This window comes from Schistocerca serialis, chromosome 11 (assembly GCF_023864345.2).
Source record: "Schistocerca serialis cubense isolate TAMUIC-IGC-003099 chromosome 11, iqSchSeri2.2, whole genome shotgun sequence".
Taxonomy (NCBI): Eukaryota; Metazoa; Arthropoda; class Insecta; order Orthoptera; family Acrididae; genus Schistocerca; species Schistocerca serialis.
Genome location: NC_064648.1, coordinates 132,920,024 through 132,934,197, shown reverse-complemented (window position 1 = coordinate 132,934,197; position 14,174 = coordinate 132,920,024).

Here is a 14,174-nt window from a genome sequence, read left to right as displayed (position 1 = left end):
CATTGTTGCAAAATACTTTACAGAAGAAGGAAAGAAACTGGTGGAACTCAACATCAGAGAAGATAAATTTGGATTCCACAGAAAAGTAGGAGCACATGAGGCAATACTGACCCTATTACTTATCTTAGAAGATGGGTTAAGGAAAGGCAAACCCACATTTATAACATTGGTGGACTTACAGTAAGCTTTTGACAATGATGAGTGGAATACTTTCTTTGAAATTCTGAAGGTAGCAGGGGTAAAATACAGGGAGCGAAAGGCTATTTACAATCTGTACAGAAAGCAGATGGCAGTTATAAGAGGCGGGGGACATGAAAGGGAAGCAGTGGTTGGGAAGAGAGTGAGACAGGGTTATAGCCTCTTCCCAATGCTATTCAATCTGTTTATTGAGCAAGCAGTAAAAGAAACGAAATAAAAATTCGGAGTAAGTATTAAAATCCATGGAGAAGAAATGAAAACTTTGAGGATCGCCGATGACATTGTAATTGTCAGAGACAGCAAAGGACTTGGAAGAGCAGTTGAACGGAATGGATAGTGTCTTGAAAGGAGGATACATGATGAACATCAACAAAAGCAAAAGTATAACAGAATGTAGTCGAATTAAATCAGGCGATGCTGAGGGAATTAGATTAGAAAATGAGACACTTCAGGTAGTAGAAATATTTTGCTATTCGGTCAGCAAGATAACTGATGATGGCTGAAGTAGAGAGGATGTAAAATGTAGACTGGCAATGGCAAGGAAAGAGTTTCTGAAGGAGAGAAATTTGCTAAATGATGGTCAATATTCAGGGTTATGATAGAAACAAAAAAGTCAAGTAAACATGGGCACTAAAACGCATATCTTAAGAGCTATGAGCAAGTCATGATCTTTTATACTGTGAAACAAATCTCGTCTACTGCAAGCTCTTTGCTTTCCATATTTTGGGAAGTGGTAGTATGGACCAAAACAAGAAAAATGTCCAGTAAACATGTCCCTAAAATGCATACCTTAGGAGCTATGAATACTTTTTCATCTTCGCTACTTTGAAACACATCTCTTCTAACGAACATGTATACTGGGTGAACATTAATAAAACTGACAAACTGTAAGGACGTATTTCTGACTGGAAATGGAAGAAAGAAAGGTCCTACAAACAAGTGTCCAGAAATGCATTGTTGCCGCAGTAGATGGCACTGATGAATGAAAGTTCCTCTGACCATGTGCCATGTGTTCCATGCAGGTTGGAGGCTGTGTTATTGATGCAGCGTACTGTAAGCAAGAGAATGGTCCGATATTTATTTTGGGAAGAAGCTTAGACGGTGTTTTTATATGGTCACTCAGACGGAAACGGTCGAGAGGGAGAACGTCTGTACCATAACAAGTACTCTCACAGATACTAATCACATCAAGCAACATTTAAAGCCGTTTTTGGGCGATTGTGCGATCATGGACCCTTTCAGACGGACGAACGTACGGGGAAGCTGTGGACTGTGCATTCAGCCGATTTTGAGGACCAGGTCTATAGAACATTGGGACGTACCCCAGTACAAGCTCCAGGTAAGTGGCCTGCCAACATGGTATAAGCCAAAGTACGATTATGTGTATCCTGCATGACAGCTGCATCTATCCCTATCACTTGCAATGAGTGCAAGGATTGTCAGCAGCGCATCTTGTCAGTGTTTTTTGCACCAGACCACCAAAATAATGGGATTTCCGTCGTTAGTCCTCTTCACTGACGAATCATTCTGCTGCTTATAGTGCGCTGCATCAGCCACACACATCTGCAACACACAAGGAACACACCGCACTTGGTCACAGGAACTTTCATTCATCAGCGCCATCTATCGTGGAAATGACGCCCGTTTTGGACATGTGTTCATAGGACCTTTTTTCTTCCACTTCCTGTCAGGAATAAGTCGCTGCTGTTGGTCGGAATTTTTAATGTCCACCTTGTACATTTAATTAAATACAACTGTAACACAGTTCAATGAGTAGAAGACAAATGACATTTAAAGGATTTTCTACATAAACATATCGTACGTGTTTTGTAACTGCTGCTACTTAATTTATTTATCCCATACGCGTTTCGCCATATCTTGTTCTAAGGCATCATCAGTGGGATCTATAACGATACAGTTTTGTTAGTTTTAGGTTATTAAACAGTTCACGTCGCGATTTTTGTGTAAAAAAAGTAATTACTTACGATTTGGTGATCAGCATTTCCTCACATCTGGTCTGGAGGTCGCACTACCAATTTTATTACTGCCATATAAGCACAGCTTTGCGTTCTGACCTTCTTCACACTGTTCACCATGTTTCTGAACCTTTTTTGTTTTTCACTATTGTACTTTCCTTATTTTTTAGAGAATTTTTTGCAAGTTGTAAAATTTTTTTCTACGTATTTAAGCTTTATTAATTCATAATTTCTACTGTTCAACTAAACTTCTGTCCGCCCCCAGTAGCTGAGTGGTCAGCGCGACAGAATGTCATTCCTAAGGGCCCGGGTTCGATTCCCGCCTGGGTCGCACATTTTCTCCGCTCAGGGACTGGGTGTTGTGTTGTCCTAATCATCATCATTTCATCCCCATCGACGTGCAAGTCGCCGAAGTGGCTTCAGATCGAAAGACTTGCATCTGGCGGAACGGTCTTCCCCGATGGGAGGCCCTAGTCACACAACTGAACATTTAAAAATGCATCATTGACGTTCAGCACAGTTTCTGTAAGTTGGGTAAGTTTCACTGTTCTATGATGGTACGTTCCTGAAAAAATGTACCCAATACTTAAAAAAATAAAATCTCAGGAAGCCAGCTTTAAAGATGAACATAGTTTGTTACTGACCTTAAAACATCCCTGCACCATATCCTGGGTCATCTGCATTTTCTTCATCCTCCCTGGGTCTCTTAGCATTCCTTGAGTGCATTCTTCCATTCCTAACAACCATAGTCACTTCATAATTTGCTTTCTTCTCACGGACAGCATCCAATTTGGAACATGGCATTACCATGTTTTCCCCAGGTTGTACGACTAACTTTTGAAGCAGCTTAACTCTCCCCACATTGTCATCATTAAATGAAAGAACTGCATCATAAACTCCCAAATTCAATGTATATTTACCTACAAATACTGTTTTAGGAATTTCCAGACCATATGACACTGTTAATTGATTTATTTGGGTTCTGGAAGTATAAGGAACAAGTAAATGTAGCGCACGAACAGGCCAGCCATCTGTGAGTACGAAACATTTTCATAAATCAGCAAATGAGGTTTTTGAAGTTCAAGAAGTGGGCATAAGGCAAAAGTGGGGCGTGGCAACATGTGCTGCCCTTAAAATAAATGAATATTTAAAGCCTTTAGTGGCTAAAATGCCCTTAGAAAACGTATTTCTCAAGTAATATACGCTCCAAGTATAGTTTATGAGCAAAAAAAATTTTCTTTTTATATTTTGCCCCCTACGAAGGTACAATTTCCCCTTAACGTAAACGACAGGTACTACTGTCTGTCCCTGTAACAACGTCACTTTGCTCTCTAGTTCCATTGGACATGTATCCGCTCAAGTCGGCAGCCATAGTGACTTTGATGTCATGTTTTTAATCCTTCAAACAAGTGTAGGGTAGCTGCTCTGTGAACGTGTGTGTGGCATTAATTAAATGAAGCTTTCAGTGATGAATGACGATACTGATATTCCTGGACTTTAGGGGTCATGAACCATTCCTGACTTCCTTATGGGTTAGGAAAAACAAAACACGATGTGATATTAAACACGATATTATATAAAAAGTTTGTTTGTGTGGCCATTCTAAGCAGCAAGCATATAATTACTTGTTTTGTCAATAAAACTGCCTTTTCCTGCTGCTAATTAATTTATTTATCCCATACGCATTTTGCCTTATCTTGTTCTAAGAAATCATCAGTGGGATGTATAACGATACAGTTTTGCTAGTTTTAGATTATTAAACAGTGCACGTCGTGATTTTTTTATGAAAAAGTATTTACTTATGATCTGCCGATCTGCATTTCCTCACTGTTGTTCTTCTGCCACTCGATATAACTATTTCGCCAGACACTGCTTTTCACAACGTAAATATTGCGACTCCATTACCTGTTTTCTCCTCTTTGGCATATTTATCTACTTGTTGCCAACCTAACTTCTATTCATGATGTTCATACCATGTGTGTGTATGAGAGAGCCGATGAGGTTTTTTTTTTCGGGGGGGGGGGGGGGGGGGTATGGTTTCAATTGTAATTAGCTATTAGCGAGTGGTTGCAAACTTTGGTGACAGGTGATTTGACTTTTCGTTTCATTATTTTGCGGAGGGGTTTATGAATAAGTCAGTGTAAAGATGTTGGGTGGTATTATTATTATATTAGACAGTATTATTAAATTAATCCTCTTTGGGAACGTTATTATTATTTTATCTATTAGTGTAACTCATGACTTGCTTGGCATGTATATTTGGTCTTTAAACAGGGTTTTTCTTTCTGCTTTGGTTTTATGCATGTGGTAATTTTCTTGCAGGGTTAGGAGGTTCGCAGGAGAGCTTCTGTAAAGTTTGGAAGGTAGGAGACGAGGTACTGGCAGAAGTAAAGCTGTGAGTACCGGACGTGAGTCGTGCTTCAGTAGCTCAGATGGTAGAGCACTTGCCCACGAAAGGCAAAGGTCCCGAGTTCGAGTCTCGGTCGGGCACACAGTTTTTATCTGCCAGGAAGTTTCATATCGGGTTAGGAGGTGTTTTTTATTGCTGATTCTAATTATTTTCATGTAATTTTCTCTATTGGTTGGTTTGTGGTCATGTTCTCTTAGGTGTTCTGCAAATGTCGAGTGGTTTGTACCATATTTCCATGCTCTCATGTGTTCTTTGTATCTGACATCAAATGTTCTACCTGTTTGTCCTATGTATCCACCTTCACAAGTGTTACACTGTAGTTGAGATATACCTGCTTTCTGGTATATGGCCCTTTTTCTTGTCCCTGTGTCTTTTGGGGTGTGTTTTTGTATAGAATTGTATGTTGTGTATGCCATATTTATTCCCTGTCTTTTGAAAATGTTGGTGATTTTATGGGTGAGTTTGTATTTGTATGTCATTGTGTACCATTTGTGTTCATCCTTTTCTGATTATCCTGTGTAGTTGTGATGGGACTGCATGTTTGTGTTTTGCTCTGTTGTGTTGTTGTCTGTGGTTTGGTGCCTTTTGCTTTTATTTTACTTTTGATTTTGTTGTTTAGCTTTGTGATTGTGTTATCATTGTAACCATTATTTTGTGCTATCTGCATTATTACGTGCAGTTCTTTTTGGTAGCTTTTCTTGGTGAGTGGTACTGTGTTGAGTCTATGGAGCATGTGTTGAAGTGCTGCTTGCTTTTGTGAGTGTGAGTGGTTCGAGGATTGGGGAATGATAATATCCATTGCTGTGGGTTTACAATAAATTTCAAACATACGTTTACTGTTTTGTTTTTTTGATTGTTATATACAGGAAGTTAATTAGGTTGTTTGGGTGTTCTTCAATTGTGATTTTTTTATGTATCTTGTTGATATCAGTATGTAGTTTTCCAATTTTTGTTTGTGGTTCATCTATTAAGCAAAGGATGTCATTCATGTACCTGTACAAATATACTATGTTGTATTCTTTTGCTATTATTTTTGTGAAAATGATCTGTTCAATGTGACTTACGCAAACATTTGGTAAGGCTCCTGATACTGTTGACCCCATTGGTAATCCATCTTCTTGCAGATAAAATTCATTATTGAATTGAAAGTAATTTTGTTCTGTTATGAGCTTTATTAATGTGCATATTTCCTTAATCTGTTCATTGGGGAGTTGGCTATAAGTTTTCAGGTTCTTATCTATGATTTCTATTGTTTCTGGTACTGGTATGTTGGAATACATACTTTCTATATCAAATGAGAGGAGTGTTTCTGTGTCTGAGGTCTTTATATCTTTTATTTGTTGTATTAGCTATGTAGTGTTTTTAATGGTTCTGTCTTCTTGTACTTTGAAATTTTCAGACAGTTATTTTAAAATTTATCATGCAAGCTTGCAAGTTGGGGATTTTCTGAAATCCAGTATTGTCCTCACAGGAAGATGCAGTTTGTGGATTTTTGGTTGTCTTCGGAGGACAGTTGCAGTGCAATTGATCTGTGTCAACTTTCTTTTCTTTATCTTATCCAGTATGATGTCAATATTTTCCGGTGTGTTTTTTACTTTTGTCTGGCATCCGTTTGTTCAGTCTGATTTTAATTTTGTAAAGTTATTTTGTGAGATGAATTCGTGTGGTTTTTCAATGTAGTGCTCTTTGTGTATCAGTACCACCATGTTCCCCTTATCTGCTTTTGAAATGATAATATTTTCATTTTGAAGTTTTCTCATAATTTTTCTGATTGTTGCAGATTCTGTGGTTTTGTTGTTTTATGTGTTGTTGTGTTTTTATACTGGTTATTATATTCTGGATTTCTTTTTTTACTAGTTTTCTAGTTAGTCCAATGTTGACACTGGTGTTTTCATTCCTATCCTCCCTTGTCAAAACAGTCTCTGCTTCTATAATTAAATTTTCTAAGTAACCTTCACCTATTTCTGAATTTACATTGTATTTTAATCCTTTCTCCAACAGCTGTTTTTCTTGACCGTTTAACTGTGTGTCGGTCAAGTTCACTAATCTTGCGTAGATAAGAGAAAGATAAGAGAGCAGGTACAAGGAAACGACTTGAAAAAAGTATCTGAATATGCTAGTCAGGTAGAGGCTGAAATAAAAGTGAGACTGGAGATGTGCTTCGAACAGGAAAAGTCGAAAGCCTGGACTAAACAACAGGTAGACTAAAATGACCAGTATCTGCATATGTGCAAATTCCACAGCTTTTCATCAAAGGACAGATACATATTGTAGCATTTAAGTGGCAATTTGAGGGCATCTTTCTGGAAGAAAATAGGCTGTTTATAAGTAGGTAGGAGAGCGAAGTGTTATCCTGGGGTATGAAAACTGGATCGCAAATCAAAACATGTGAGGGATTTTATGTTAGCATCCATGAACCAGTCTTGGTCCAACAGCACTGAGAATTTTGTTCGTAGTGACCTATTTGAAGGTCGAAACTTTAGTACTAGTGGTTGCAGGAGTTACAAAGAGTTCTTCCAGACGTATGTGGAAAAGAACTTGTATTTAGATGATCCCCTGAAAGAAACGGATTCAATTTCAATCATTGTGATCAAGTTACCTCCGAAGGTACAAGAAAGATTGATAGGAATATACAAGTCAGATGTAAACGCAATTGTGCAAGCGCTGGATCGATTGGATTCATTTTCAGGGAGCAATTAGAATCTAGAAGGTTGGAGAAGGAAGCCCTGGGGAAATAACGGACTTAATGAAAATAGGATACAAGGAGATCTGACAAACAGACAGATACAATATCCCAAGCACACAGATTATGGAATAAATCAACAGGAGACAATGATAGACAGGACACACACACAACTGGTCAAAGGATCAATTGAGAACCTCAGAGGACGTTGTGTTCTGTGCGATGATAGGTGTTTAACAAACACCAGGCACTCAAGTTATTGACAATATTATTTCAGTTTCCCCTCATATTGTCATTCTTCCTCTTCTTTCAGTCAGAACTATCTACTATCATCTTTAATTCTTTGCTATCTAACTTCAAAGTGTACAACTTCTCTGCAAGGTAAGGTGCATGACACGCACCAGGTGCTCAGGCATTGGCAAAATCTTCAAATTCTCGTCATATTGGCAATAATCCCTCCTTTCTCTCAAAACGATACTCCATTATCAGTCCCTGCTTCATCTTCGGATATAGGAACATGGGAATAGCGAGTAACAAAGGTAAGTGAGAAAAAGAGACGGTGCAAAAAGGGAAAAGCTATCTATAAAATTGTGTTATCCTGTTGGAAAATGTTTAGCAAAATCTGAAATTATGTGATTATAACATGTAACGACCCTAAAAGACAGTCAGTACAACTAGGAAAAAGCTATTATTAGAGTAAACAACATATAGAGAGACAAAAAATGTTATCATATTGGAAAAAAATTTAATAAATTCTAAAAAGACATTGTGGAGACAGTGAACAAACATCTTAGCGAAAACTGGGAAAACAGATATAAGTTGGTAACATTCTGCAATTGTGCTTAGATAAATGAACAGTAACGAGATCGAATGGTAACAAAATGCGAAACATAAGTTTAGCGAACTGACACGGTAAGTGGTGACCAAAGGATAAAGAAGTAAGTGCAGCAGAATAAGGCGAAGAAGCTATATAAGTATGGAAAGTGGGTCCAAACCCAATAGAATAAAAGAAAGAAAATGTGTAAGTTAATGAGCGGCAGAGGATGTTATCGTTATAGGTTATGAAGTATAAAGATGATGAGGGTAATACAAATTTGTCCCCACATCCAATAATGGGTAATGGTAGCCCGAGAGGTACCTTGAGTAGATAAGAAGTATTGAAGTAAGTTAGAGGGAATTAGTAGGCAGCAGAAGAGATAAAGAAGAAATAATAGGCACACTTACACTATCAGTAGGGTCATTAGACATAACGAAATAGTACAGGTGAGAAACAGTTGAACAGGGATAGGCCATGCGTCACTTAATTATACATACGTGGGAAATAATGATTTATGTATGACAAGTAAAAGCCCTGGAAGATGCACACATGAAGGATATGAAATGATGGTCTCCAATGTAAGAGTAGAAGAAGGTAATCCATACTAGGAAAAATCTTGACGCAAGACGAGATAATGAGATACACTCCTGGAAATGGAAAAAAGAACACATTGACAGCGGTGTGTCAGACCCACCATACTTGCTCCGGACACTGCGAGAGGGCTGTACAAGCAATGATCACACGCACGGCACAGCGGACACACCAGGAACCGCGGTGTTGGCCGTCGAATGGCGCTAGCTGTGCAGCATTTGTGCACCGCCGCCGTCAGTGTCAGCCAGTTTGCCGTGGCATACGGAGCTCCATCGCACTCTTTAACACTGGTGGCATGCCGCGACAGCGTGGACGTGAACCGTATGTGCAGTTGACGGACTTTGAGCGAGGGCGTATAGTGGGCATGCGGGAGGCCGGGTGGACGTACCGCCGAATTGCTCAACACGTGGGGCGTGAGGTCTCCACAGTACATCGATGTTGTCGCCAGTGGTCGGCGGAAGGTGCACGTGCCCATCGACCTGGGAGCGGACCGCAGCGACGCACGGATGCACGCCAAGACCGTAGGATCCTACGCAGTGCCGTAGGGGACCGCACCGCCACTTCCCAGCATATTAGGGACACCGTTGCTCCTGGGGTATCGGCGAGGACCATTCGCAACCATCTCCATGAAGCTGGGCTACGGTCCAGCACACCGTTAGGCCGTCTTCCGCTCACGCCCCAACATCGTGCAGCCCACCTCCAGTGGTATCGCGACAGGCGTGAATGGAGGGACGAATGGAGATGTGTCGTCTTCAGCGATGAGAGTCGCTTCTGCCTTGGTGCCAATGGTGGTCGTATGCGTGTTTGGCGCCGTGTAGGTGAGTGCCACAATCAGGACTGCATACGACCGAGGCACACAGGGCCAACACCCGGCATCATGGTGTGGGGAGCGATCTCCTACACTGGCCGTACACCACTGGTGATCGTCGAGGGGACACTGAATAGTGCACGGTACATCCAAACCGTCATCGAACCCATCGTTCTACCATTCCTAGACCGGCAAGGGAACTTGCTGTTCCAACAGGACAATGCACGTCCGCATGTATCCCGTGCCACCCAACGTGCTCTAGAAGGTGTAAGTCAACTACCCTGGCCAGCAAGATCTCCGGATCTGTCCCCCATTGAGCATGTTTGGGACTGGATGAATCGTCGTCTCACGCGGTCTGCACGTCCAGCACGAACGCTGGTCCAACTGAGGCGCCAGGTGGAAATGGCATGGCAAGCCGTTCCACAGGACTACATCCAGCATCTCTACGATCGTCTCCATGGGAGAATAGCAGCCTGCATTGCTGCGAAAGGTGGATATACACTGTACTAGTGCCGACATTGTGCATGCTCTGTTGCCTGTGTCTATGTGCCTGTGGTTCTGTCAGTGTGATCATGTGATGTATCTGACCCCAGGAATGTGTCAATAAAGTTTCCCCTTCCTGGGACAATGAATTCACGGTGTTCTTATTTCAATTTCCAGGAGTGTATTAAATGATTCACCAAAAGAAACCAAATAAGAAAACAAAAAGGGTAGGCAATAAAGGGAACTGATCTATGGAAATATAAGAATAAAACTGTCTTAGATAATTGTAAGACATACACGAAATGAAGGAATAAAAGAGCAGTAGGCAAGCTCTGAAAACCACAGAATTGACTACAAAGCATGAAATAAAAATTGAAAAAATGTGCACCGAACGTTACTTGAAAGCTATATTGAAATAGTATTAACTGTTGACTAAATGTATGTGTAAATTGTTACAAGTAATCCACGAATGGGGCCTGGAGAGACGCTGAGCAATATGGAGCGAGACAGCCGGTCTGCAAAGCCTCAGCAACAGCTACACACCACATCGCTCACTGTTGCCACACTCACAGGGGCTTCAGCACCACACTTTCTTCTCGTCTCCCAGCTCATCCCATCACGAACTGTAGGTTGCATAAATTATTTCTAGTGTAGTGAACTTCGAGTTGATTTATGAACAATAGAACAGCCACAATATGGCCAATGCTTTAAAGTTATGAGTGAGAATGACGGCATTCGCTGACGAAAAAAAAAAAAAAAGTAGTGAACCAGTGACTAATAGGACAGCAATTACATAGCCGATGATTATGGTACATACATAGTAGAAAATGGGCATTATAAAGTAAGATAAGCCAAAAGGCAATTTTATAAGTTTTTGATTAGTTTGTTGTGTATTGGATACAGAAATAATTAATATGTAAATGTTTAGATAGGCTAAAAGGAAGGGGCATATGGGTAGATGTTCCATCTCAGATGAAACAAAAGTGCATCTGAATAAAAATTCAATTTTAACTGAGGCATATGTTATATAGTGTTCATGGTATATCCAGAAAAGATTTAAAGCTAAAAAGGTGGCACTCTGAAGGCATTAGATAAAGATCGCATCAGATAAAGATGACAAATAAGATTTTGAAGATAGAATTCATACTCAATTTAATGGGACATATATCGGTATAGCTACATCATGTTAAGGATAGTGTAATAATGAGAACAGTAATCGATAAGCAATGATACTAGAGTATGCGTCAGATCAAGTAATACCAATGATTAAAGATTTAAACCCAGGACAAGGGACACCCAAACGAGAATATTTCAAAATTAGACAAGGTCTTCGAGCATATTGAGTTCTGAAGATAAAAGAAGGGGAGGAATGTGTAATGGCCGTTCATTCCCTTCACGTATTTAAGCCAAGTATTATGCACATCTATGCGATCGGGAATGCTCAGTAGCAGCCAGGCTACATGTTCATTTGACAATTAAGCGTCAACAAGGAGCATTAGTGATGAAATCATAGGAGGCAGTGTTCTGCAACCTTAGTAGGGACAAGATCCGACTATTCGGAAGTAGGATTATATATATATATATGTGTGTGTTTGTGTGTGTGTGAAATGAGCGAGGTGTCCTTATTGGCTGAGAGAGAAAGGTGGTGTTTCTCTTGTCTGTCGGGAAGAAAGGGTGAGTTAGTAGCGAGGCACCACTCATAAAGCACGGTCGAGTAACTGGGGACGGCTCCAAAAGAACAGTGACAAGTAAATATTCCAGCTGTTAAACATGAGATAAAGTGATGGTTAGTTATCAGTGAACGCCACATGTTGTAGGCAAAATTAAGTCATTTATGGGGGGAAGGTATCAGTCAAGAAGATGAGTAAAAATAGAATTTTTGGGCCAAATAGTTTATATGAAATCGAATGATAAATGTGTCAAAGCAGTCGGAACACCATGTGTCTGCACAGGCGAGCAGTGCAGTGATGACAAAATCGCGCACAGTGCGGAATGGGGCGAGCACGTCTCTGTAGAAGCGAAAGGGTTAAATGCGGCCGTGGTGGCTTTACTTCATAAACTGCGCACTCCCCCCTAAACGTAAGTTTGCGAGCTATACTATACTATGGCGCTGCTTCTCTTGGCGCGTGCGTCGTTTGCAACTGGCAACGCAGCAATCTCCCGCGTCTGGGCGGGCATGCACTAGCCGCCAAGATAAAAGAATTGAACTATAGTGTGCGACGAGGGACTACCGAAGCAGCAAGACACCAGGTTAGTAACACAGAAACCAGAGAAGTAAGGCAGAGTCGCTTCCTTCCCGCTGCAATGCCACTGAGGGCATTGTACTGGGTTTCCATCTGAGCTCTTGATATTGAAACAAGTGGTTCTCTTTTCTCCAAAGGCCTCTTTAATTTTACTGTAGGCAGTATCTATTTTATCCCTAGTGATATATGTCTGTACCTCCTTACATTTGTACTCTAGCCACCCCTGCTCAGCCATTTTGCACTTCCTGTGGATCTCATTTTTGGGACGTTTGTATTCCTTTTTGCCTGCTTCATTTACTGCATTTCTAAATTTTCTCCTTTCATCACTTAAATTCAGTATTTCTTCTGTTACCCAAGGATTTCTAGTAGCCCTCATCTTTTTACCTACTTGATCGTCTGCTGCCTTCACTATTCCATGTCTCAAAGCTAGCGGTTCTTCTTCTACAGCATTTATTTCCCCCATTCTCGTCAATCGTTCTCTAATGGTCTCCCTGAAACTCTCTACAACCTCTCGTACTTTCAGTTTATCCAGGTCCCTAGATTTTAAATTTCTTACCTTTTTGCAGTTTCTTCAGTTTTGATCTCCAGTTCATAACCAATAGATTGTGGTCAGAGTCCATGTGCGGAGCTAGTTGGCATATAAACTTGTTCTATTGTGGTAGGTGTGGGCTTCGTGTCTATCTTGGTTACAATAAGGTGTTAATTATGCTGTTCACAGTAGCTCACCCGCACTACTATTTTTTTTTATTCATTATTAGACCTTCTCCTGCATTACCCTATTTGATATTTTATTTATAGCCCTGTATTCACCTGACCAGGACTCTTGTTCCTCCTGCCACTGAACTTGACTAATTCCCACTATATGTAACTTTAACCTATCCATTTCCATTTTTAAAATTTCTAAGCTGGGATCTGACATTCCACGCTTCCATACGTAGAACGCCAGTTTTCTTTCTCCTGATTACGACGCCCTCCTCAGTAGTCCCCGCCCGGAGATCCGAATGGGGGACTTCTTTACCTCTGGAATATTTTACCCTAGAGAACGCCATCATCATTTTACCATGCAGCGGAACTGCACGCCCTCGGGAAAAATTACGACTGTAGTTTCCCCTTGCTTTTGGTCGTTCCCAGTACCAGCACAAATAGTATGCCTAAGATTACATTCTTACACGTCTCAAACAGGAACATACCGCAATTTCGCAATCACAGCAGCTCAAAAATTTGCTAGTTAAACATCAACAGACTATAAAAATGTTTTTCCTTTTTTTTTTTTTTTTTTTTCTTTATTGTATTTCAATTCCCCATCGGGACAGGCTGGCAGCAGCATATGCGCTGCTCTTCAGCCGAAAGACATAGAACAAAACAATAGAAGACATTTAAAAACAGCAAAGGAGAGAATAAGGTGAACATAGATATAAAAAAGGGGGAACATCATGGAAGGCAAAAGACAAAAAACGGGGTGACTGTAAAATGGAGATAAAGAACTGTTTAAAAGTAGCACACAGAAAAAGCCACACACTGCGACGATTAAAAGAACACAAGGCACAGTATGACTGGAGCATAAAGGTATCGACGCATGGCGTAGCACATAACGTAACACTGACGGCGAACCTCAAGGCAGTACACATTTAAAATCACACCTCTTGACGCACGGGAGAAACAGCACTAAACACAACACTGATGTGGCACACTGATGATGATCAATACAGAGGATCTGCCAGGCACTAGGAGATGAGGGAGACCTGAAGAAGGGAGGGAGGGGAAGAGATGGGGGAGATGAGCGGGGTTCGCTCTGAAGAGGGCCAGGTAGGGAGGGATGTGGGAAGGAAAGAGGCAAGTATGGGGTGCAGAGTCTCAGAGGAGGGGGGATGGAGGAAAATCCGCTCTGGGAGAAGGAGGGAAGAGGAAAAAAGGGGACCTGGGGTGGGGTGGAGGGGGGGGGGGGGGAACAAGGCCAGGCTACAG